Source organism: Lithobates pipiens, unplaced genomic scaffold (genome assembly GCF_037356315.1).
Source record: "Lithobates pipiens isolate NorthernLeopardFrog02 unplaced genomic scaffold, aLitPip1_a1.2 Scaffold_28, whole genome shotgun sequence".
Taxonomy (NCBI): Eukaryota; Metazoa; Chordata; class Amphibia; order Anura; family Ranidae; genus Lithobates; species Lithobates pipiens.
Genome location: NW_027507789.1, coordinates 186,737,129 through 186,759,479, shown reverse-complemented (window position 1 = coordinate 186,759,479; position 22,351 = coordinate 186,737,129). Strand labels below are relative to the sequence as shown.

Genomic DNA, 22,351 nt, shown 5'->3' with positions numbered 1-22,351 from the left:
AGTATTCATACCCCTTGGAAATTTCCACATTTTTGTCCTATTACAACCAAAAATTTAAATTTAATTGCGATTTTATGTGATAGACCAACATAAAGTGGCATATAATTGTGAAGTGGAAGATAAATGGTTTCAAAATGTTTTATAAATAAAATATCTGAAAAGTGTGTCATGGATTTCTGTACAGCCCTCCTGAGTCAATATTTTGTAGAATCACCTTTCGCTGCAATTACAGATGCAAGTCTTTTTAGGTATGTCTCTACCAGCTTTGCCCATTCTTCTTTTCAAAATTGCTCAAGCTCTGTCAGATTGGATTGAGAGTGTCTGTGAACTGCAATTTTCAAGTCTTGCCATAGATTCTCATTTGGATTTAGGGCTGGACTTTGACTGGGCCATTCTAAGACATGTATATGTTTTGATTTAAACCATTTCATTGTAGCTCCGGCCATTTGTTTAGGGTCGTTGTTCTGCAAGAAGGTGAACCTCTGCCCCAGTCTGTATTTGGCTCCATCCATCTTCCCATAAACTCTGACCAGCTTCCCTGTCCCTGCTGAAAAACATCCCCACAACCTGATGCTGCCTCCACAATGTTTCACGGTAGGGATGGTGTGTTCAGGGTGATGTGCAGTGTTAGTTTTCCATCACACATAGCATTTTGCTTTTTTGTGGCTCTCTGCAGCTTCTCCAGTCACCATGGGCCTCTTGGCTGCTTTTCTGATTAATTCTCTCCATGCCTGGCCTGTCAGTTTAGGTGGACGGCCATGGCTTTGTAGGTTTGCAGTTGTACCATACTCTTTACTTTTTGGATGTTTAATTTCCGTGAGATGTTCAAAGCTTGGGATATTTTTTTTATGACCTAACCCTGCTTTAAACTTCTCCACAACTTTATCCCTGACCTGTCTGGTGTGTTCTCTGGCCCTCATGATGCTGTTTGTTTACTAAGGTTCTCTAATGCCTCGTTTCCACTGAGCGGAACGGTTTGGGACGATACAATTTGGAAGGGTTAGAATGGTCCGGCCTATTCAGGTGAACATTTCCACTGCAAGTTGGACCACCAGAGACCACACAGGGTTTTTAAAAAATGCCTTTGACGTGAGCATTGACGTTTTTTTCCGTCCGCCAATCAGTGGAATATATTGTGTGATGCCAGTAGCTCCGCCCTAACCATACCGTACCATTTTCTATGGCCCCACATTTGAAGCAGGACCATGAATGATGCGGTATGGTTTGGTTGTGTGGGCCGCTTTTCATAATGGAAACACTCAAAATAGCGTACCATACCGAACCGATCCGCTCAGTGGAAACGAGGCATAACAAACCCCTGAGAGCTGTTTTTATACTGAGAATAAATTATACACAGGTGGAGTCGATTTACGAATTAGGTGACTTCTGAAGGCAATTGGTTCCACTAGATTTTAGTTAGGGGTATCCGAGTAAAGGGACTTGAATACAAATGCACGCCACACTTTTCACAAATTTATTTGTAAAAAAATGTGAAAACCATTTATGATTTTACTTCCACTTCACAATTATGTACCACTTTGTGTTGGTCTATCACATAAAATCCCACTAAAATACATTTACGTTTTTGGTTGTAACATGACAAAATGTGGAAAATTTCAAGTGATATGAATACTTTTTCAAGGCGCTGTATGAAGTTGCACTAATTTTCCTTAGTAAATGTTGGAAAAGCTACACTTTGTAAAGAACACTCAATCAGGTGCAAGAAAAGATGTTAAAAAAAAAAGCATTTTTGCTTGCACATAATTGGATGATTATTAGCAGAGCTTTACCACATTTACGCAGCTCTTGGGAAAATTAGTGTAGCGCTGTTGCTCCAGAATGGTGTCTGTTGAGCAGCACACTTGATATATTTAGCTTCCTTCTCAGCATGACCATACAGATTATTTTTTTCTTTTGTGATTTGGCTTTTACCTACTTTAGATGAGGAGACTATTGTATCGGTATGTGGAGACCACTGTTATCCAATCTATTATCTAGGAAATCCCTTTTTCATGTTATAGACTTCCCTTGTTTTCAGATTTTGGAGTGAAATAATCCTTTCATAGCACAATAGATTGGATTAGAATGTGGCCCCTGGAAAATTGTGTGCAATATCACTAGGGGTGGTACTTCATTATGAGAACAGATCATAATTATGAGCAGCCGCCATCCTGTCCTTGTCTGCAACCTGTACGAATGGCTTATTGTTTGTTTTTGTATATACAGTGTGTGTGTGTGTGTGTGTGTGTGTGTATATATATATATGTATATATATATATAATGTGTGTATATGTGAGTGTGTTTTTAACCTGTAAAATAGGCACAGTTAATGAAACATTTATCTTTTGACAGTCACTGTCACGAAAAAATAATTACAAATGGCTTTATTTAGATCATTGTTACAACAAACTTGTGATTAAAATCTAATCTTTGTGAGTATTGTCTACTGAAAAATGTAAGAGCCAGGCAAACCCTCCTAGGAGCTGAGAATAGGAGTACAGTAATTAAGTGCTGTACATAATGCCCAGAAAAAGACGTCATCGGCTGTAAACTTTTTCTGGTTGCCGGACTCCAGGGATTTCATCACTCCTATTCTATTTTGCACTAAACAATGCAGGCGTAATGTGGAGGTTAAAAGAGAGAGAAAAATGGATTCTGTCTTTCCGCACACACTATTCCGTTCTCAAGGGCATTAAAAAATTGTTTACTTAGGGTTAGCAAGGAAGTGCTTTGGTCTCTGACTTGGGAAAAGATATCTATTACCATGCAGCACATGGAGCCAGTAAGATCAGAGGAACTTGTTGCTGTGCTAAAAGACATGCACACCTTACTATGTGTTCCCAAGCTTTAGGTATAAGACTGCCCTTAGTTGTCTCATTATATTTACAAATGATGCGGCTGATTTAAGATTTTATTGCACTTACTGTAAAGACGTTGAAATGAAAAACCAAACTTGGTGTTTGGATTATATGCTACTGCTGTTCTTGTTTATGCCTGAATTTTGGATGGAAATATTGGGTGTAGTTACTGTCTGGCCCCTTTATATATGTCATGAACCAAGAGAGAGTTCAGTATATTTATCTGTCGCTATCTGATATATGAAAATAGTATAGGGTTTTTGCATTTAAGCAACAGTTGAATGAGGGCTGAAAATTTGTTATCAGTTTAGGAACTGGTGGTCAACTACACTATATTGCCAAAAGTATTGGAACACCCGCCTTTACATGGACATTAATGGCATCCTAGTATTAGTCTGTAGGGTTCAATATTGCTTTAGCCCACCCTTTGCAGCTATAAAACCTTTAATTCTTCTGGGAAGGCTGTCCACAAGGTTTAGGAGTGCGTCTATGGGAATGTTTGACCATTCTTCCAGAATCGCATTTGTGAGGTCAGGCACTGATATTGGACAAGAAGGTCTGGCTCCGATTTAATTCATCACAAAGGTGTTCTATCAGGTTGAGTTCAGGACCAGTCAAGTTCCTCCACCCTAAACTCGCTCATCCATGTCTTTATGGACCTTGCTTTGTGCACTGGTGCGCAGTCATGTTGGAAGCATGAAATTGTCCAAAATGTCTTGATATGCTGGTGCCTTAAGAGTTTTTTTTACTAGAACTAAGGAGCCAAGTCCAACCCCTGAAAAAGCAAGGTCCATAAAGACATGGATGAGCAAGTTTGGGGTGGAGGAACTTGACTGACCTCAACATCAGTGGCTGACCTCACAAATGCTCTTCTGGAAGAATGGTCAAACATTCCCATAGACACACTCCTGAACCTTGTGGACAGCCTTCCCAGGAGAGTTGATGCTGTTATAGCCGCAAAGGGTGGGCCAACTCAATATTGAACCCTATGGACCAAGACTGGGGTGCCATTAATTCATGTGGGTGTAAAGTCAGGTGTCCCAATGCTTTTGGCAGCATAATGTATCTTGATATGTATGGCCTCAAGTGAGGCCCCCAACATCACCAAAGGGCCACATATAAAATACAGTAAATATTATTTATCGGAGACAGGATATAGCCAAAGACTATGCACATGATACAAGAGATGGTCAGAGACTGTGGACATAATGCAAGCGATGGTCAGAGACTGTGGACATAATGCAAGCGATGGTAGAGATTACAGATATGCTACAAGAAATAGTCAGACTGCAGACCCAATACAAGAAATGGTCAGAGGCTGAAGACACAATATGAGAGAATGGTAGATATTGCAGACATATGATACAAGAGATGGTCAGATACTAAAGACACAATGCAAGAGATGGCCAGAGACTTCTGACATGATACAATGATCAGAGGCTGTGGACATGCTAGGAGTTGAAGACTGGTGACATGCTTCAGTAGACAGGGCAATAGGGGAAACGCAGATTAGTGTCTGCAGGGGCCTCAAGTGCCACACAAAAAGTGCCAAAGGGTTGCATGCAGCCACAGGTTGGGTGCCAGGGTCTTAGAGGCATTTATCACTGGTATAGACGAGCAGATTTCTGGTCATTTTGTCCAAGATTTGCCATCAGTGGATTTCTGGGCATTCAGCCAAACTTACAAAAATACAATTTGATATTTAGTGAGGGGGTGGGGGTGATATTTTTCCTTTTTCTATTACTTGTGTGATTAACGGAAACATTGTTTCCAGTGATAGAGCCGATGTATGCTTGTTTTGGTTAGGACTATCAGTCAGTGTACACGCGCAGCTGGCTTTCTTGCCAACGCGGCTGATTTATCGAGTCTTATACAAAAACAATATTTTTGCTTCTATGAGTACAATTAATGTATTCCTTATCGGTTTGTATCATCTATTCATTTGCACACACCTATGCAAAAACACTTTTTCAGCTACTTTGATAGTTTTCTGCCCCTGTCAAATTCAATTTTCTAATAGGTTAGTTCATTCTTGTAGGTGATTTCTGGAACACTCGTGCTCAGTCTTTTTTTTTATGGATATGCCTGTACATTCTAGGGGTAATTTATACAATTTGGGCATACAAAGTGGCATGTTTTATTTCCAACCAATTTGGCCTTGTTGTGACCATGACTGTATAAGTAACTTTGGTAATATAGGGATAGTGGCTTCTTCGGAGTACTGGGAAATTGACCTTATTGATACTTGCACTCACCCGAGAGCTCCATAGCTAAGACACATTTGTAGACTGTGGAGGTACGTTGGGTACAGAGGGGACTCAATCCATATTGGAAAGGTGTAATGTAGAATAGATGCTGGTGATGTGGATTCTGGTGCACTAGACAAAGCCTATGTTCCCAGGGGGCTAGCATGTGGGCAATGTTCAGCAAACTAGGTCACTGGAGATATATGAATCATGCTAATTGCTTATGATCAGAGCCACCATCTGAAGTGTTGGAAACGGGTTCCCAGTTTGCAATTTGTACCTAACCTAGAAAGTATCAGTACACTAGAGAAACAAAGTAGACTTTAAAGTGATACTAAACACACGCTGTTTAATTTACATTCTCCCTTCTATTTCTGTATGTGGATGATGGCACTGTAATTATTTTAATTAAAAAACATCTAAGTTCCTTTTTTTTTTGTAATGGATATACAGCTGTCACATGACCCAGATCTTTCCCAGATCTTTCACAGCCTGCCTTCAGTGAAAAATGAGCAGGGGGAGCTTCTAGTCCTCTGCTGCTGGTCACATATTCAAAAAAAAAAAAAAAAACGGTCTTTGGAATACAGAGTATAAATATATAGTATCAAAAAACTGCTTTAAATTCAAGTCATACAAATATACGTTTAACCACTTCAGCCCTGGAAGATTTGGCTGCTGAATGGCCAGGCCATTTTATGCGATTCGGCACTACGTCGCTTTAGCTGCTTCCGGACCACCTCACTCCGATATACGTCGGCAGAAGAGCACATACAGGCAAAATCACGTACCTGTACGTTTCCCTTTAAGAGGCGGTGGGGGCGCGCCCGCAGGAAGCTCCGTGAGTCCGGTCGCGGGTCCCGCGGACTTGATCGAGTCTGCTGGGATACCCGCGATTGCCTCACGGAGAGGAAGAATGCTGCTAAAGTAAACAAGCATCTCCCTGCTCTGCCTAGCAACAGTGACACTGATCTCTGCTCCCTGTGATTGGAGCAGAGATCAGTGACGTGTCGCACACAGCCAAACCCCCCCCCCCCCCCCCCCCCACAGTTAGCAACATGCCCCTAGGACACGCTTAACCCCTACACTGCCACCTAGTGGTTAACCCCTTCACTGCCAGTGTCATTTATACAGGAACCAGTGCATTTGTATAGCACTGATTGCTGTATAAATGACAATGGTCCCAAAAATGTGTCAAAAATGTCCGATGTGTCCGCCATAATTTCACAGTCATGATAAAAATCGCTGATAGTCACCATTAAAAAAAAAAAATTAATAAAAATGCCAAAAAACTATCTCCTATTTTGTAAACGCTATAACTTTTGCGCAAACCAATCAATAATCGTTTATTGCGTTTTTTTTTACCAAAAATATTTTGAAGAATACGTATTGGCCTAAACTGAGGAAAATATATATTTTTTAATATATGTTAGGGGATATTTATTATAGCAAAAAGTTTAAAAAAATTGTTTTTTTTTGTTTATAGTGCAAAAAATAAAAATCGCAGAGGCGATCAAATACCACCAAAAGAAATCTCGATTTGTGTGAAAAAAAGGATGTCAATGTTGTTTGGGAGCCACGTCGCACGACCGCGCAGTTGTCCGTTAAAGCGGCGCAGTGCCGAATTGCAAAAAGTGCTCTGGTCAGGAAGGGGGTAAATTCTTCCGGGGCTGAAGTGGTTAACTGACAAACAAAATTGACGTCCTTTTTTTCCCACAAAAAATAGAGCTTTCTTTTGATTTGATCATCGCTGCGGTTTTTATTTTTGCGCTATAAACAAAAAGAGACAATTTTGAAATACAATATTTTGTACTTTTTGCTATAATAAATATTCCTGTTTTTTTTAAAAAAGCTATTTTTTTCTCAGTTTAGGCCGATATGTATTCTTCTACATATATTTGTTAATAAAAATCGCAATAAGCTTATATTGGTTTGCGCAAAAGTTATAGCGTCTACAAAATGGGGGATAGATTTATAGCATTTTTATTATTTTACTAGTAATGGCGGTGATCTGTGATTTTTATTGGGACTGCGACATTATGGAGGACACTTTTGACACGTTTTTGGGACCATTGGCAGTTATACAGTGATCAATGCTATAAAAATGCATTGATTATTGTAAAAAATGTCACTGGCAGGGAAGGGGTTAACACTAGGGGATAATCAAGGGGTTAATTGTGTTCCTTAGTTTATGTTTATAACTGTAGGGGGAGGGGACTGACCTAGAGGAAATGACATATCGTGATTCCTAGCTATTAGGAACTCACGAGCTGTCTCTCCTCACAGAATAGGGATTTGTGTGTTTACACAGACATGTCCCTGTTCTGCCTCTCGTGCCCGCAATGGCTCATGGCCGGTGGTCATTGTGACCATCGGTCACAAGCATCGGCAGTGCAGTGGGCGCCTGCTATCCCGCTTAAAGGAGCCGACGTATAGCTACGACAGCTCATGGGATCATGCCGACCTGCTGCAGTATAATGACTGGTCGGCAAGTGGTTAAAATCAAATCTTGAAATCAAATTTATTTTTTGTCAATAACATGGCCTGGGTGGATTTCTGCCAGTCACAGGCTGAGTCACACCCCTCCAGCCCGTGTCTTAGAATAAGAGGGAGGTGAAGCCTCCATGAATCTACATGCAATATCCTGCCCCTATTGTGTTTAGCCGATCAGTGGGAATGAATGTGGAGGGAAGGGGGTTTGCTCTCATTTACCACTGTGTATACACCCACATGTGTGACTCTATGGTCATATGGGCTGCTTAGATGTGATGGGGAGGAAATGCTCAGCAAAGAAACTCACTAAAAACTGAGCATGTGCAGGGTTGCCACCACAGCTGCAAAATCATTAGCTGAATTGGGGACATGAACAGAAGGTGGAGATCGAGAATAGCAGGATCAACCAGTTTTGTTTCTGAATACTGAAAACAAATCTGATAGTGACTGAGTGATTATGAACCGCATGTAATAAATACACCATTTACTGATAGTTTTTATGATGTGGGTTTAGTGACACTTTAAAACTGTTTTCAAGTTATGTGATAACTTTTATGTTTTATAGTTTTTTGTAGTGTACCAGTCATTTTGTGGCTGGTTGTTGCCCACAATGTGTGGCTTGTTTTAATATGTATTGTATAAAACGAAATAAAAAAAAAAAAAGTTTTCAAATAATTTTGCTCATCCTTTAGATGTTGTGTATTGAAATCGCCCAACCATTTTTCCAACCCCATAATATTTCAACATTCAGGACAAATATGGGAATCGGGTCATTGTTTTTCCTTCTACCTGCTGGTTGAATAAAAAAAAACAAAAAAAAAAAAAAACGAACCCCATGTATGCCCAGCTGATTTGGGGAAAAAGTGGTACCAGCCGCACAAAAAGTACGTTGGCAAAGGTCACACCTCTGCTGCTCCCCCGCTATTCAAGTTGACCATGATAAATTCATAAGCAACGGGTACAGCAAAATATATTATTTTAAAGGAGTTTTTTTTTTTTCTCCTGTACTTTTTCTTGCCATACTAATATTTTTAAAAATAACAATGCACGAATTTTAAAGCTTGAAATAAAGCGCCATGCTAGTTAGATAATATATACTTATACAGATCCCTATGTTAGAACCGTAAAATTGGAAATAGGGGATTCTATTTTAATGCATGATGGGCTTTAGTAAAGGAACATTTTGCAGCTATGTAGAGCTGAGGAGGGATCTTCCCATGCGGTGGCTCTGCTGTATCGGCTGTTGTATAAACCGACCTGTCCATACTCATGCTGTGCTATGTAACCTAACAGGCTTAACTCCTTCTACGTATTGCTACAACAGGCTGATCTGCTTAAATAAACACAGAGTAATTGACACAGTGTGGAGCTTCACTTTCTGCCAGCACAGAGGATGTCTCTACTCTCTTCATGCCGTACTCCCTACAATTAACAAAAGTTACAATAAGATGCTAATTTAGCCCCAAGAGATAGTACAACCCAGAATTTTGAGATTAGGGTGTTGCTTCGCTCCTGAGATAAACAATTATCTCTAGAGAAGAAAAAATAATTACCTTTTAGAGTTTCCCCTTCTAAATATAGTAGGTGGTTCTGTATGCCCTTCAGCTTAAAGGCCAATTCTTTGGGTGGAGTTCTTTGTAGTCAAACTTGTTTTATTTCCGATGTTCGTAGGACGTGAATCAGTAATGCTGTACTCCAAGTCCAACAATTCCACAAATTCTGGGATTTTTTTTTTTTTTATTTGGTTGCATAAGGGTGAATAAAGGAACAATAACGGAACACATATCAGAAGTCTCAGAAACCCAGATTTATTTTGACTACTGCAATGTGTGCTGCCCCATTTCTCCCCCTGAGCCTTTCACAGAACCTGGGCACTAATGTCCCATCATAGGAATTTCAGTGGGCAGATCTCTCATTGCTCGTATTTGATGTTCACGCTGTAGCAGCCCATATATATGCAATGACATGCTTACCAAATGGCACAAACCTATTAGGCTGGTTTCCCATCTCGTCAGTCAACATGCATTAAATGCACCTGAGCTGATCTGAGATTAAATTTTTGTTTCCAACATCTTGAGAGGAATTTATCAAAACTTGAACAGCCAGATCTGGATTGACTGTGAATGGCAACCAATCTGTTTTCATCTTTCGTAGTTACATGCCATATTTACGCACCCCAATTTAAGAGGGACGTTTTGGGAAAAAATACTTTTTTTTTTTTTTTTTTTTAGAATAAACCACTTTGAAACAAAATAATGGTCAGTGAGCATCAAAGCATCAATGGTTAGTGCCATCTGCAGCCTCAATGCAGCCCTGATCTGCGCCCCTCTGCAGCCCTGATCTGCACCCCTCTGCAGCCCTGATCTGCGCCCCTCTGCAGCCCTGATCTGCGCCCCTCTGCAGCCCTGATCTGCGCCCCTCTGCAGCCCTGATCTGCGCCCCTCTGCAGCCCTGATCTGCGCCCCTCTGCAGCCCTGATCTGCGCCCCTCTGCAGCCCTGATCTGCGCCCCTCTGCAGCCCTGATCTGCGCCCCTCTGCAGCCCTGATCTGCGCCCCTCTGCAGCCCTGATCTGCGCCCCTCTGCAGCCTTGATCTGCGCCCCTCTGCAGCCTGATCTACCCCCCCATCTCCCCTATCAATGCAGCTTCCTGATTAAGCCTCACCATCTCTCATCTCTCGCCGGAAATCACTGAGCCGTCATCTCCTGTTTACTCGGCACTCAGTCTGCAGTCACATACACAGTCCCGCCTCCGCCTCCGCCTTCGACATTGGACCAGCTCCTGTGATAGACAGAACACTGGTCCAATGCCGGTGGTGGAGGTGGGACTGTGTGTGTGATGTCAGAGCTGAGTGCAGAGGAGATGACGGCTCGTTGAAATTCCGGCGGCACTCATCCCCCGCCTTCCCCTCCGAGGTACGCTGGCGGCGTATAACACGCACCTGTGATCCCCCCCCTCCCCATTTCCTGGGGAAAAGGTGCGTGTTATATGCCGATAAATACAGTAGTTGAAGTCAAACGATGGATCGACTTCACTACAACCAGTCTTCCCATAGATGGATTAAAATTTGGGGCTTGGTTCTGCTCAACTAGCTAAATTTCGAGCTGTCTACGGCCAGCTTTATACCCTAGAGTAGAGAAGGTTATAAATGGGTCATTGTGACACAAGGGTGGGGTTAGGGTTAATTAGGAATATCCTTTGAAGGCAGTAACCAGTGCTTGTAGCTTTTGAAGTGCTAATTGCTACACACACACAGATTTTACAACCTTTGTGAAAATCTCTGTGCAATTATGACAGTCCTTCCCTCTTTTCAGTCAAGAGGAAAAAAAGGTGTTATCGGACATAAGCAGCTTTACTTTGCTTGGTGTGTTGTAAGATTGTAAGATTATTGAATCCTGCTGCTACAGGACAGGCATTCTGGGGATAAATCTGTACATTTTTACCATTGCCTGATTCATTTTCACTATAAAGTACTTTAGTTATTGACACTTTGTTGGCACAACTAATGCTAACCATACACTAAAGATTTCCCTCATTCAGCTTTGCAGGCTAAACAGCTTGGGTGGAAGAATCTCTAATGCCAACTTTTGTTGCTCCCGCAGCTGTCAGTATACATGCACCTTGACTGCATCTGATTGGCTGCAGCCAGTCACTGTTCGGATGATCCGTTTCTGATCAACTCCAATTTTCTTTTCGAGTAGGGTGATACTGCGTATGGCCAGAATTTAGGCTACTCAGGGGTAAGGATGAGCTCAGGCGGGTTCGCACACGCCATGTGCAGAGCCCCGCCAGGAAGTCGTCACGGCGCTTCACTAATCACAGGTAGTGAGACATTTTCCCGATGTGTGGTTGCAGAGATTGGGCAATGTCTCACTGCCTGCGATTAGCGCAGCGCCGTGCCAACTTCCTGGCGGGCTCTGCACGTGGGCTGTGCGAACACGCCGGAGCTCATCCCTACTCGAGGGCAGTATGATGATATCCCAATCTGCCAGTGATTTCATATGTATGTTAACAGACACAAAACTGACCAACCATAAACCAAAATAATTTCCCTAGTTGCTGCTGTCCCCTAAAGCCCCATACACACCAACAGATTTTCTGCTGAGTTTTTCCTTCAGATTTACCAAACCCATATAATATGAGGTCAATCCTTAGGAGTTTCAATGTGTATACTATCAGGCAGGCCCTTGCACTACATGGTTTTGGTAAATCTGAAGGAAAAACTCAGCAGAAAATCTGATAGTGTGTATGGGGCTTTAGTCTTGTGCTTTACCATCACCTCTGACTGAAGCTTTGCAAGTCTGCAAAATGTATTTGCTCAACCAGCAGGTTGAACGAAAAAAAAAAAAAACCCTCAGATATGGCGATATGGATGCAGCGATATGGATGCAGAGATCTCTACTACAGCTCTATTGTATTCGGACAGAGGGGACCCCCCCCCCCTTCCCATCCAAATAAACTGATCAGCATTGTAGCCATTGGCCACAGTGGCTGATCCAATGCTAATTTTCCAACAGGACTGTTCCACATAAGCCGGTCTAATGACTGACTTCTGTTGAACATAGAGGGAGTACACATGGAGCAAAATTCTTCCAAGTCTTGATGAACTGACTGAATTTCAATAGGTATATACCCAGCTTAGGAATGCTCTGGGAAATTGCTCTATATTTGTCTATTAGCCCCCTCTGTCTGGGAATAGCCATGGACATACAGACTAAATTTAAAGGGATTGCAAAGTGATTTTTTTTTTTTTTTTTAAATAACAAACATGTTATACTTACCTCCACTGTGCAGCTCGTTTTGCACAGAGTGGCTCTGAACCTGGTCTTCTGGGGTCCCTCGGCGGCTGTCTCGGCTTCCTCCCACAGGTGCTTCTCACGTTCATGCGAGCTCCCTCGCATGGTGAGAAGCATCTTCGGGCGCACTCCCGTGATACAGCCGGCGGCTATAGCAGCTCGCTGTATCACACGGCCCCCCCCGGCGCTCCGCATCAGTGGATGTGATTGACAGCAGCGCGAGCCAATGGCATCGCTGCTTTCCATCCATCCACTCCAGCCAATCAGCAGCCAGGCTGAACGGTGGAAAGGACGTCGGGGGACGGGCGCGGGACTTTCGAGGGGTGAGGCAAGTAAAACAGGGGGGTCTGGGGGCGCAGGCACTGTGAGATGTTTTTTCACCTTAATGCATAGAATGCATTAAGGTGAAAAAACATTTACCTTTACAACCCCTTTAAGCCTTGTACTCACAATGATATTTGCGTGCGAATGTTCGATATTTTTTTTATTTTTTTTGCATGCTAGTCTCTATATCGAAAATGAAGAGGTTACGAAAATTCTCATACGACAGAATAAAAATTCAGAAGTGATGTAATATATTTGTATTGTATTTTTGGACAAAAAACACTGATTAAACGGAAATCATATGATCTGGTATTGTATGAGAAAAATGTTGGTTCCTTCTGATAATTTTGGACGAAAGCTGTGTACGAACGATCAGATTATCGTAAGATCGATTTTAAAACTGTATTTTTCGTACGATCGTGTGTACTAGGTTTTAACCTCCTTAGCGGTATTCTCGAGCGTGGCTCGGGGTGGATTTTCAGTACCAAAAGCAGTTACCCCCGAGCCACATTCGGGATCGCATCGCAGGATCCGGGCAAAGTTACTTACCTTGTCCCCAGGATCCTGCGATGTCTCTCCGCTGTGTGTGCGAGCCGTGTCTCCACCGGATCTATCACAGTGCCAATCTCCGTTCCCTGCGAGAGTTGCAACGCACGGGGACGGAGCACGGCGCAAAATTCAAAAAGTGGAATGCACACGATACATACAGTACACTGTATTCTTACAGATTACATTACTGTATCCAATTATTTCACCTCCCTTTTGTCCCTAGTGGTCTGTCCAGTGTCCTGCATGCAGTTTTATATTATAAATACTGTTCTTTCTGCCTGGAAACTGGAGATTGTCCATAGCAACCAAAAAGCGTCCCTTTACATCAGAAGTGGTTTTAGACCAGATAGAAAACAGCAATAATAAATTAGAATCACTTGCAGAATTGAGCGATAGCGATTTGTGGGGAAACTCATCATCAAACACTAAAAGTAATGACAGTGACAATTCTGCAACTCGGCAAATTTCAGTGTTTTTGATTTGATTACAGTACTGAATCGTTTTTAGTATTATTTGTTTTAATTATTTATAGTTATTTATTATATTATAATTTATGATTTTGTGTTTCAAACTTTATCACACCCGGGATGTCTACTAGACTCTTGTTTGGACAGATTTAAGTGTGTTATTACTAAGAATTACAGGCCTACAATATAAAACACCAAATTTATATGCAAAACGTTGTACCGCTTTCAGCATCAAAAATCTGAAATAATCATACCGCCAGGGAGGTTAAGAGCAGCCTTTCTTATACAGGAACTGATCCTCTTTGTTGGAAAACTGTATGTTAAAAATGCACACGCATCAGTTCTAGATGTCAGACTGATGCTTCCATCCAGGTACAGCAGCTGCATACATATTGTGCAGATCCCTCTGTTATCTTGTTATGAGGAAAGATAATTGCTTAAATAAAGACTTTCCTGGCAATTGTCATTTAAATTGTTCACATGAACAATCCTTTCTTGGACAAATAAACATACAAAAATTTATTGATTGGGACCGTTGACTTAAAGGCCCCTTTCACACTGGGGCGGTGCGGGCACCGGTGGTAAAACAGTGCTAATTTTAGAGGTGCTTTACCGTCGTATTAGCGGCAGCATTCGGCCGCTAGCGGGGTGGTTTTACCCCCCTGCTAGCAGCCGAGAAAGGGTTAAAACCCCACCGCAAAGTGTTGCTGCAGCGGCGCTTTGCCAGCGGAATAGCTGCGCTGCCCCTTTAATTTCAGTGGGCAGGAGCGGTGAAGGAGTGGTATATCCACCGCTCCTTCACCGCTCCAAAGATGCTGCTAGCGGGACTTTTTTTACCATCCTGCCTGCGCACTGCTCCAGTGTGAAAGCCCTTGGGGCTTTCACACTGGACTGTGAGGAGCGGCTCTTTCAGGGCACTATTTTTAGTGCTGTAGCACCTGCAAAGCGCCCCAGTGCAAGGGGTCAAAGCGATTTGTAAAGTCTTGTTTAAAAAAAAAAAAAAAAAAATCGCAGAGCAGGCAAGTATAACTTGTTTGTTAAGTGGATTTGCACAGAGCAGCCCAGATCTTGCTCTTCTCAGGTCCTTCTTTGCTGTTTCTGTCCCCTCCTTTCTGTCGAGTGCCCCCAGAGCAAGCAGCTTGCTCTGGGGGCACCCGAGCCGCAGTTCTGTGTGTCCATTCAGACCCCATCTCTCTGTTCATTGGTTCACTAACTTTGACCGCAGCGGGGGCCTATGTGCAAATGCTGTGTTTCAGCCAATGGGGCAGAGTGGGGCTGCTGGGCACAGGCTTTTTTTATCTTAATGCATAGAATGCATTAAGATAAAAAAAAATAAAAAATCTGCCTTTACAATCACTTTAGTGGCCCGTACACAAGATTCGAAAATATCGTCCGTTTTTTTGCATGCTAGTCGCATATCGATAATGGAGAGGGTACTAAAGTGACAAATTGTCATACAACAGAATAAAAAAAAAAACTGAAGTGATGTCATGTGTTATTTCTATTTTTATTTCTATTATATTTTCAGATGACAACTGCACTGATTAGATGAAAGTCGTATGAGAGAATACTCAGAATACTCTGATTGGATAATATCAGATGAACTGTGATGATCGGCTCTAGAAAGCTCTGTACTAATGAGCCAATTATCGTACGATCACTTCGAAAGCGGTGTTTTTTGTCTTATATTCGGATCATGTTTACGGGCCATAAGGCTGGCACACACGGGCCGAATATCTGCCAGTATCGGCTGGTTCAACAGAAGTCGGCTGACATTTGGTCAGTGTGTACAGCAGCCTGTCTGACAGAAGCCGGCCTAACGTTTGGCTTCTGTCAAACAGGCATGCTGGAAAACCAGAAAACCATCCGATCAGTGCTGGCAGCCACTGTGAGTGCTGACCGGTGTGTTCTGGTGGGAGTCACAAAGTCACGAACACACTAAAGTGGGGGTGGTGGAGGGATTGCTGTTCTAAGATCACATTGGTAGTACCATGAGTATGTACCTGTACCAGGCTTTACTACAGCAATCTCAAAAATATGAACAAAATAAAACTTTGTGTGTACCTAGCTTAACCACTTGCCGACCGGCTCATATACGCCGGCAGAATAACACTGAAGGGCAAACCGCTGTACCAGTACGGTGGCTCCTTTAAGAGCCATAGCAGGCAGGGACTCATAATGGGCAAGAGCGCCAGAACGGGAATTTGTGTATGTAAACACAAAAATCCTGGTTCTGACGGGAATAGAAACAGATCGTCTGTTTCTACTAAGCAGGAACAATGATCTGGCTCCTCCTCTAGTCAGTCCCATCCCCTCACAGTTAGAAAAACACCTAGGGAACACGTTTAACCCCTTGATCACCACCTAGTGTTAACACCTTCCCTGCCAGTGACATGCTCTTGCTCTCTCATCTCCTCCTCCCATGCTCGTCTCCAGGATTTCTCCAGAGCCTCTCCCATCCTCTGGAACTCGCTACCTCAACCTGTCCGGCTGTCCCCTACTCTTGCTACCTTCAGACGATCCCTGAAAACTCATCTCTTCAGGAAAGCCTATCACGTCTCCAACTAATCTCCTACCACTTCCATCAGCTCATTCCCCACATTTACAACCTTTTGTACCACCTGCCCCTCCCTATTAGATTGTAAGCTCTTCTGAGCAGGGCCCTCTTAGTCCTCTTGTATTTTATTATATTATAACTGTATTGTCTCCCTTTTATATTGTAAAGCGCTGCGTAAACTGTTGGCACTATATAAATCCTGTATAATAATAATAATTTACACAGTAATTTGTGCATTTTTATAGCACTGATCGTTGTTTAAATGTCAGCGGTCCCAAAAAAGGGTCAAAAGTGTCAGATCTGTCTGCGGCAATGTCGCTGTCCTCCTAAAAATCGCAGATCACCGCCATTACTAGTGTTTTGTAGACGCTATAACTTTTGCGCAAACCAATCAATATATGCTTATTGCAAATTTTTTTTTTTTTTTACTAAAAGTATGTAGAAGAATATATATCGGTCTAAACTGAACAAGAAATCTGTTTTTAAAAAAAAATTTGGGGGGATATTTATTATCGCAAAAAGTAAACAATGTTTTTTTTTTGTTTGTTTTTTTTAAATTGTCGTGTTTTTTGTTTTGTTTTTTTTGTTCATAGCGCAAAAAATAATCAAATACCACCAAAAGAAAGCTCTATTTATAGGAGGAAAAAGGATGTCAATTTTATTTGGGTACAATGTCGCACGGCCGCGCAATTGTCAGTTAAATGGACGCAGTGCCGTATCGCAAAAAAAAATGACCCGGCCGGGAAGGGGGGTAAATCCTTCCGGGGCTGAAGTGGTTAAGTGTATTAGAGGAAATGAACATGTGAATGTGGGAATAGCATCGCACTTTGGAAGCAGTTTCTTTGTATAGCTATCAAGGTGATTTTATTATCCAGAGAGATAAGGTTTGCAGCAGAGAAGTCACAGCAGCAGTTGTCGGAATATGAGCCATATGAAGAGGTCAGGGATGATCATACGGGGTGTTGTAGCAGGTAGAGTAGTCGGAGGGGGTCAGGCACATTGTGTGCACAGAGGAGACACTGAACAAAAGATGGAGGGGAGGAGGATTCTGGAGGGGGGAGGGTGGAGGTAGGGGAGGAGGGGAGACAAGGAAGAGATTCCTGCATTTTCCTGCCCTGCCTGTAAACCAGCATGCTTAGCCAGAGAAGGGATACAAAGCTTTGCATGACCTCAATGTCTTCCTTACTCGCTGGATTTATATTGGTGTGTTCCTCAGATCCTTTTTACTTCCCTGCCAACTCCTGCTCTCCTGGGCTTTGTAAGGTAGGTCAGCGACAGAACTTGCATGGCTTTTACTTTGCTAGGATAAGGCTCCTGCTTGTAAAGATTTCTGCATCCGGGTTTGTCGGAGAGAGAATGTCCCCGGTGTCATTTTCTTCTTGGCAATTATATCCTTGGATATGAAATGTGCCATCAAAGCAAAGGCAACAGAATAGCAGCAGATGATAATAAAGGATAAAAGAAACATCCTGTTCTTTGGAATTTACCGGTCAATGGTGTGATAGGAGGTCCTGTCTTTGAGTGTCCTGGCAGCTTGCAGTCACTTTCATTTAAGACGGGTTTTCTTACTTTATTTTACATGATTTTGGTGCATTCCTCTCGGCTCTTTTGTCCTTTTTATGTATCCTGTATTACCAGCAGCTGATTGACAAGTATAGCAGAGGTAGAAAGTGCTCAGATCTGCCTGGATTCTTCCATATGTATTGAGAACTTGATTATCTAGTACAGCAACACCTGCAGAAATAAAGGTATCTTTGTCATTTGTGGTCCATGAGAACCGGTGTGACATGTCATGTTATGGCACCTTCAGGATCCATGTACAGTGAAGTCGTGTTGGATGTTTATTATAGTATAAATATTTGACCATCTTTTGGGTTGTGCTGTAAAAGTACCTTAAATAAAATAAATATTATGAGTAATGCTGCCGAGTGCTGACTTTTTGGTTGCCAAGCATAGAGGATTGATGTACTGGGTGCCTTTTTTTTTTTTTTTTTGGCATGCTTCACTTAAGTGTTGCCCATCCTGTGAATGTTTGCACTCAGTGAACCCAATGTACATGGTTGCTGGAGGTCATTACTCAACTGTATTTAGCTGATATTGCTGACACTCAGTTGGTTGCTTGAAAAACTGCGATTATTTTTTTTTAAATTTGCTTCCTGAATTTCAAAGCCTTAAATAACTTAGGCCTCTTCTGTCTGAAAAGCTTGCTAGAGCCCCCAACTTCTCAGCTTCGGTGGATGTGCGTTTTTTTTTTTTTTTGATTATGTAACCCTTTGTGATTGTGGGGCAGAAACACAGATTTTGCTTTTAAAAACCTCCAAGTTTCCTGTGTTCTATCTCTCATTCTCTGGAACGTTGTACCTGTTCAATCCAGGAGGTGTCATCCCTCCACTTGTTTAAACCCATATTCTACAAGGCCTTGTAGGGAAATATACCGTCATTCCTCTCTACAAAACAATCATCTTACTAACCATAGATAGCAATTATCTATCCATATAAATGGACTATTATTTGAGTCTGATGGGAGAAAAACACATCCTAAATGCCGCTGGTATTAACACTGATCAAGTGATGATTTGGATTAATGATCTTTCTATACCCATATGCATTTGTCTCTTTAGAACTGTGAGTATTACAAGTGACCATTTTTAAGATTTTATCCCTTCCTGAGCAGAGATCCTTCCCTGGGAGTGCTGCGGATTGATGAAGGTCTTCATGCACACTTGAGCTCAAAAACGCTGCTTCTTACAGGCGTTTGCGTTTTTTTTTTCCCCCTCTGCCTCTAAATGTCCCTTAATTTTAGCCTATGTGTCCATGCACACTGTAGGAGTTTAGAGGCAGAAGCCCCCAGTGACACCCCCACCCCCCACACACCAACATCATATTTAGGAGAGAAGCTTTTGAGTATAAAAAAAAAAACACTTTAAAGCGGAGGTCCACCCTAAAAGTGGACCTTCCGCTCATTGGAATCCTCCCCCCCTCCGGCGCCACAATTTTCAGGGGGGAGGGGGGTGCAGGTACCTGTACAGTACAGGTATCTGCACCCACTTCCGGGATAGCTCTCTGCGGAAAGGGGCGTAGATTACGCCCCTTTCCGAAAGTCCCCCGCTGCCTGCTGGGAAACACACAGATCCCAGAGGCAGCGGGTCCATCCTTATTGCGCAGCGCGACTCGCGCATGCGCAGTAGGGAACCGGGAAATTAAGCCGAAAGGCTCCACTTCCTGATTCCCATACCCAAGATGGCGGCGGCAGCACCCGAGAGACGATCGAGAGATCGGCTTTGGGTACCGACATTGCGGGCGCGCTGGACAGGTAAGTGTCACTATTTAAAAGTCAGCAGCTGCAGTGTTTGTAGCTGCTGGCTTTTAAAAAAAAAAAAAAAACTCGGACTCCCGCTTTAAAGTGCCTAACTAACAGTACATAAGACCCCTTTCACACTGGGGCATTTTTTTGGCGTTTTTCAAGCGCTTTAGAGTTAAAAAAAAAAAAAAAAAGAGCGCCTGTAAAGCGCTTGAAAGAAGCGCAATCCCAATGTGAAAGCCCAAGTGCTTTAAGAGCCCTTTCACACTGCTAGCACCTGAAAAACGCTGATAAAGTGCCGCTTAAACTAGCGGCAATTTACCAGCGTTTTTCAAGCGATAGCAGGGGGGACTTTTAACCCCCGCTAGTGGCCAAATAAAGGGTTAAAATCACCCACAGTGCCGCTGCCAAAAGCGCTTTGCAGGCCATTCCAATTTTCACATTGGGATTGTAGATGAGGCTTCTTTGTCGCTTTACAGGTGCTTTTTTTTTTTTTTTTTTTTTAACGCTAAAGTGCCTGAAAAACGTCCCAGTGTGAAAGGGGTCTCAGTGTGAAAGCACTTGGGTTTTCACATTGCGATTGCAGATGAGGCTCCTTTCAGGCGCTTTTTTTTTTAACGCTAAAGTGTCTGAAAAACGCCAGAAAAACGGCCCAGTGTAAAAGAGGTCTAAATGCATGTTAACACTAGGCACGTTCTAATGACCAGAGTAAATTAACATTCTGGCAAATATAATGCATTCAAGTGATATTAGAGCCTTTCTTTTTTTTTTTTTTTTTTTTTTTTTTTTACAAATAACATGATATATTTATGAATAAAGATGTCACACTGTCCACAGTAATGTGAAAAACTAAACAATAAGTAACTCAATCAACAAAAATGCATACATCTGTGCGTAAATGAGTTAATAAATTACTTCTGAGTGTTCATAAATATCACATGCTCGTAAGGTGACTGGTGCAATAAATATTATAATATAAGTGGTAGATATATAGTCCCAGTGATGACAATTTATGCCAAAGGTGCAAAAAAAAAGAAAGTGAAAGTGCTCTACTGCTTGCACATTCAAACAGTGAAAATGACTGGTAATTGGTGTCTCTTCTTATCTTGTTATATTCATATTGTTATATTTACCTTGGGTCCTACGCCGACGCTCCTGGATCATCCCCTCCTGCCGGCCAAGCAGCTTTCTCTGGGGGCACCCAAGCAGGCTCGGTCCCGAGCTGCAGCTTTGTGTGTCCACTCACATACCCCCTCCGTCTCCTGATAGCCTCGCTAGCTGTGATTGACTGCAGCAGGAGCCAATGGAGTGGGAGTCCCTAGAGATGATCCAGATGGGGCTCAGGTAAGTATTGGGGGGGCTGCTGCACACAGGTTTTTTACCTTCATGCATACAATGCATGAAGGTAAAAACCATTGTGCCTTTACAACCATGGCAGAATGTGTGTTAACGCATGAGAGTGTGAATGTGCATGCAAAAAACACAGCTTTGTACAGCATTTTATCTCCTGCTCAACACCTGTAGGAGCAAAGGCGTCATAGAGAATACAGTGTGCATGTGACCTAACTCAGTACTGTTGCAACCATCATCATGTCTTTTTGTCTATCCCATTTTATTTCTGTACAAAACTTTTTTGTTGAGCAATTGGGTTTTATATCTTATACCAGGGATCTCCAAACTACGGCCCTCCAGCTGTTGCTGTACTATATGTCCCATGAGGCATTGTAAAACTGAGACATTCACAGACATGACTAGGCATAATGGGAGTTGTAGTTCCTGAACAACTGGAGGTCCATAGTTTGGAGACCCCTGGCTTATACCATAAAGGCTCTGGGTGTATTCTGATTCGTAGATAATTACAGCCGATGAGCCAAAACTTGTTTGCTTATTTGCTCCAAAGGCCTGATAATACCTCCTTTTTTTTTGTACATGCCGTAGCCATGTCCAGGCCAGGGCTTCTGATATTAGTCATTCATATGCTTTTTAAATGTCTTTGTAAGTGCTGTGATGAGGCCCAGTGTAGGGCTGTACTATGTACTGTTACATGGTGTAGAGAAGTATGGATGAGACTGCACATTGTTTTCTTGACATTCGCTGGTCACTGGTGTGCTGGAACTCCACACTGTACTTTTTATGGAAATATTTATGCATCATTGTTCCAGCCTGGGTTTCCGGTGGTTGCACTTAGAGTTAAAGTGATTGTAAAGGCAGAAGGTTTTTTTTTTTTATCTTAATGCGCTCTATGCATTAAGATGAAAAGCCTTCTGTGTGCAGCAGCCCCCCGTAATATTTACCTGAGGTCCCTCTCTGTCCAGCGATGTCAACGAATCTCTCAGCTGTCCGAGATTCTCCCTCCTGGTTGGCTGAGATACAGCAGCCATGCCATTGGCTGCCACTGCTTTCATTCACAGTCAGCTAGCCGATCAGGAGAGAGAAGTGGGACCAGGTCGGGGCACTGTGTCTGAATGGACACAGGGAGCTGTGACTCGGCTCTGGTGCCCCCATAGCAAGCTGCTTGCAGTGGGGACACTAAGGGCCGGTTCACACAGCGAGGCGATGCGAGGCGACACGGCTCGCCTCGCCTCGCTCCCGCAAGACGCCCCCGTTCTGTACAATGGAACCGTTCTGAGAGGAGCGACTCGAGTCGCTCCGACTCAGAAAAAAGGTTCCTGTACTACTTCGGGGCGACTTCGGGGGCGACTTGCATTGACTTCTATACAGAAGTCCTCTGCAAGTCGCCGCTGAGGTCCCCGCCTCGCTGTG

The 22,351-nt window shown here is 42.8% G+C and overlaps 1 protein-coding gene across 6 annotated transcripts in view; it reads left to right on the top strand.

Annotated features, from left to right (window-relative positions):
* The window catches only part of TANC2 (tetratricopeptide repeat, ankyrin repeat and coiled-coil containing 2), a 703,225-nt gene that overhangs the window by 340,422 nt on the left and 340,452 nt on the right, over positions 1–22,351 (top strand). Inside the window, exon 1 of one of the 6 annotated variants that reach the window (XM_077460130.1) lies at positions 17,397–17,550. The exons of the other annotated variants lie outside the window; for them this stretch is intronic. The gene's annotated coding sequence lies outside the window, so the exon portion shown is untranslated. Of the gene's footprint in view, positions 1–17,396; positions 17,551–22,351 lie in introns of those variants that run through there. 6 annotated transcript variants of the gene reach the window in all.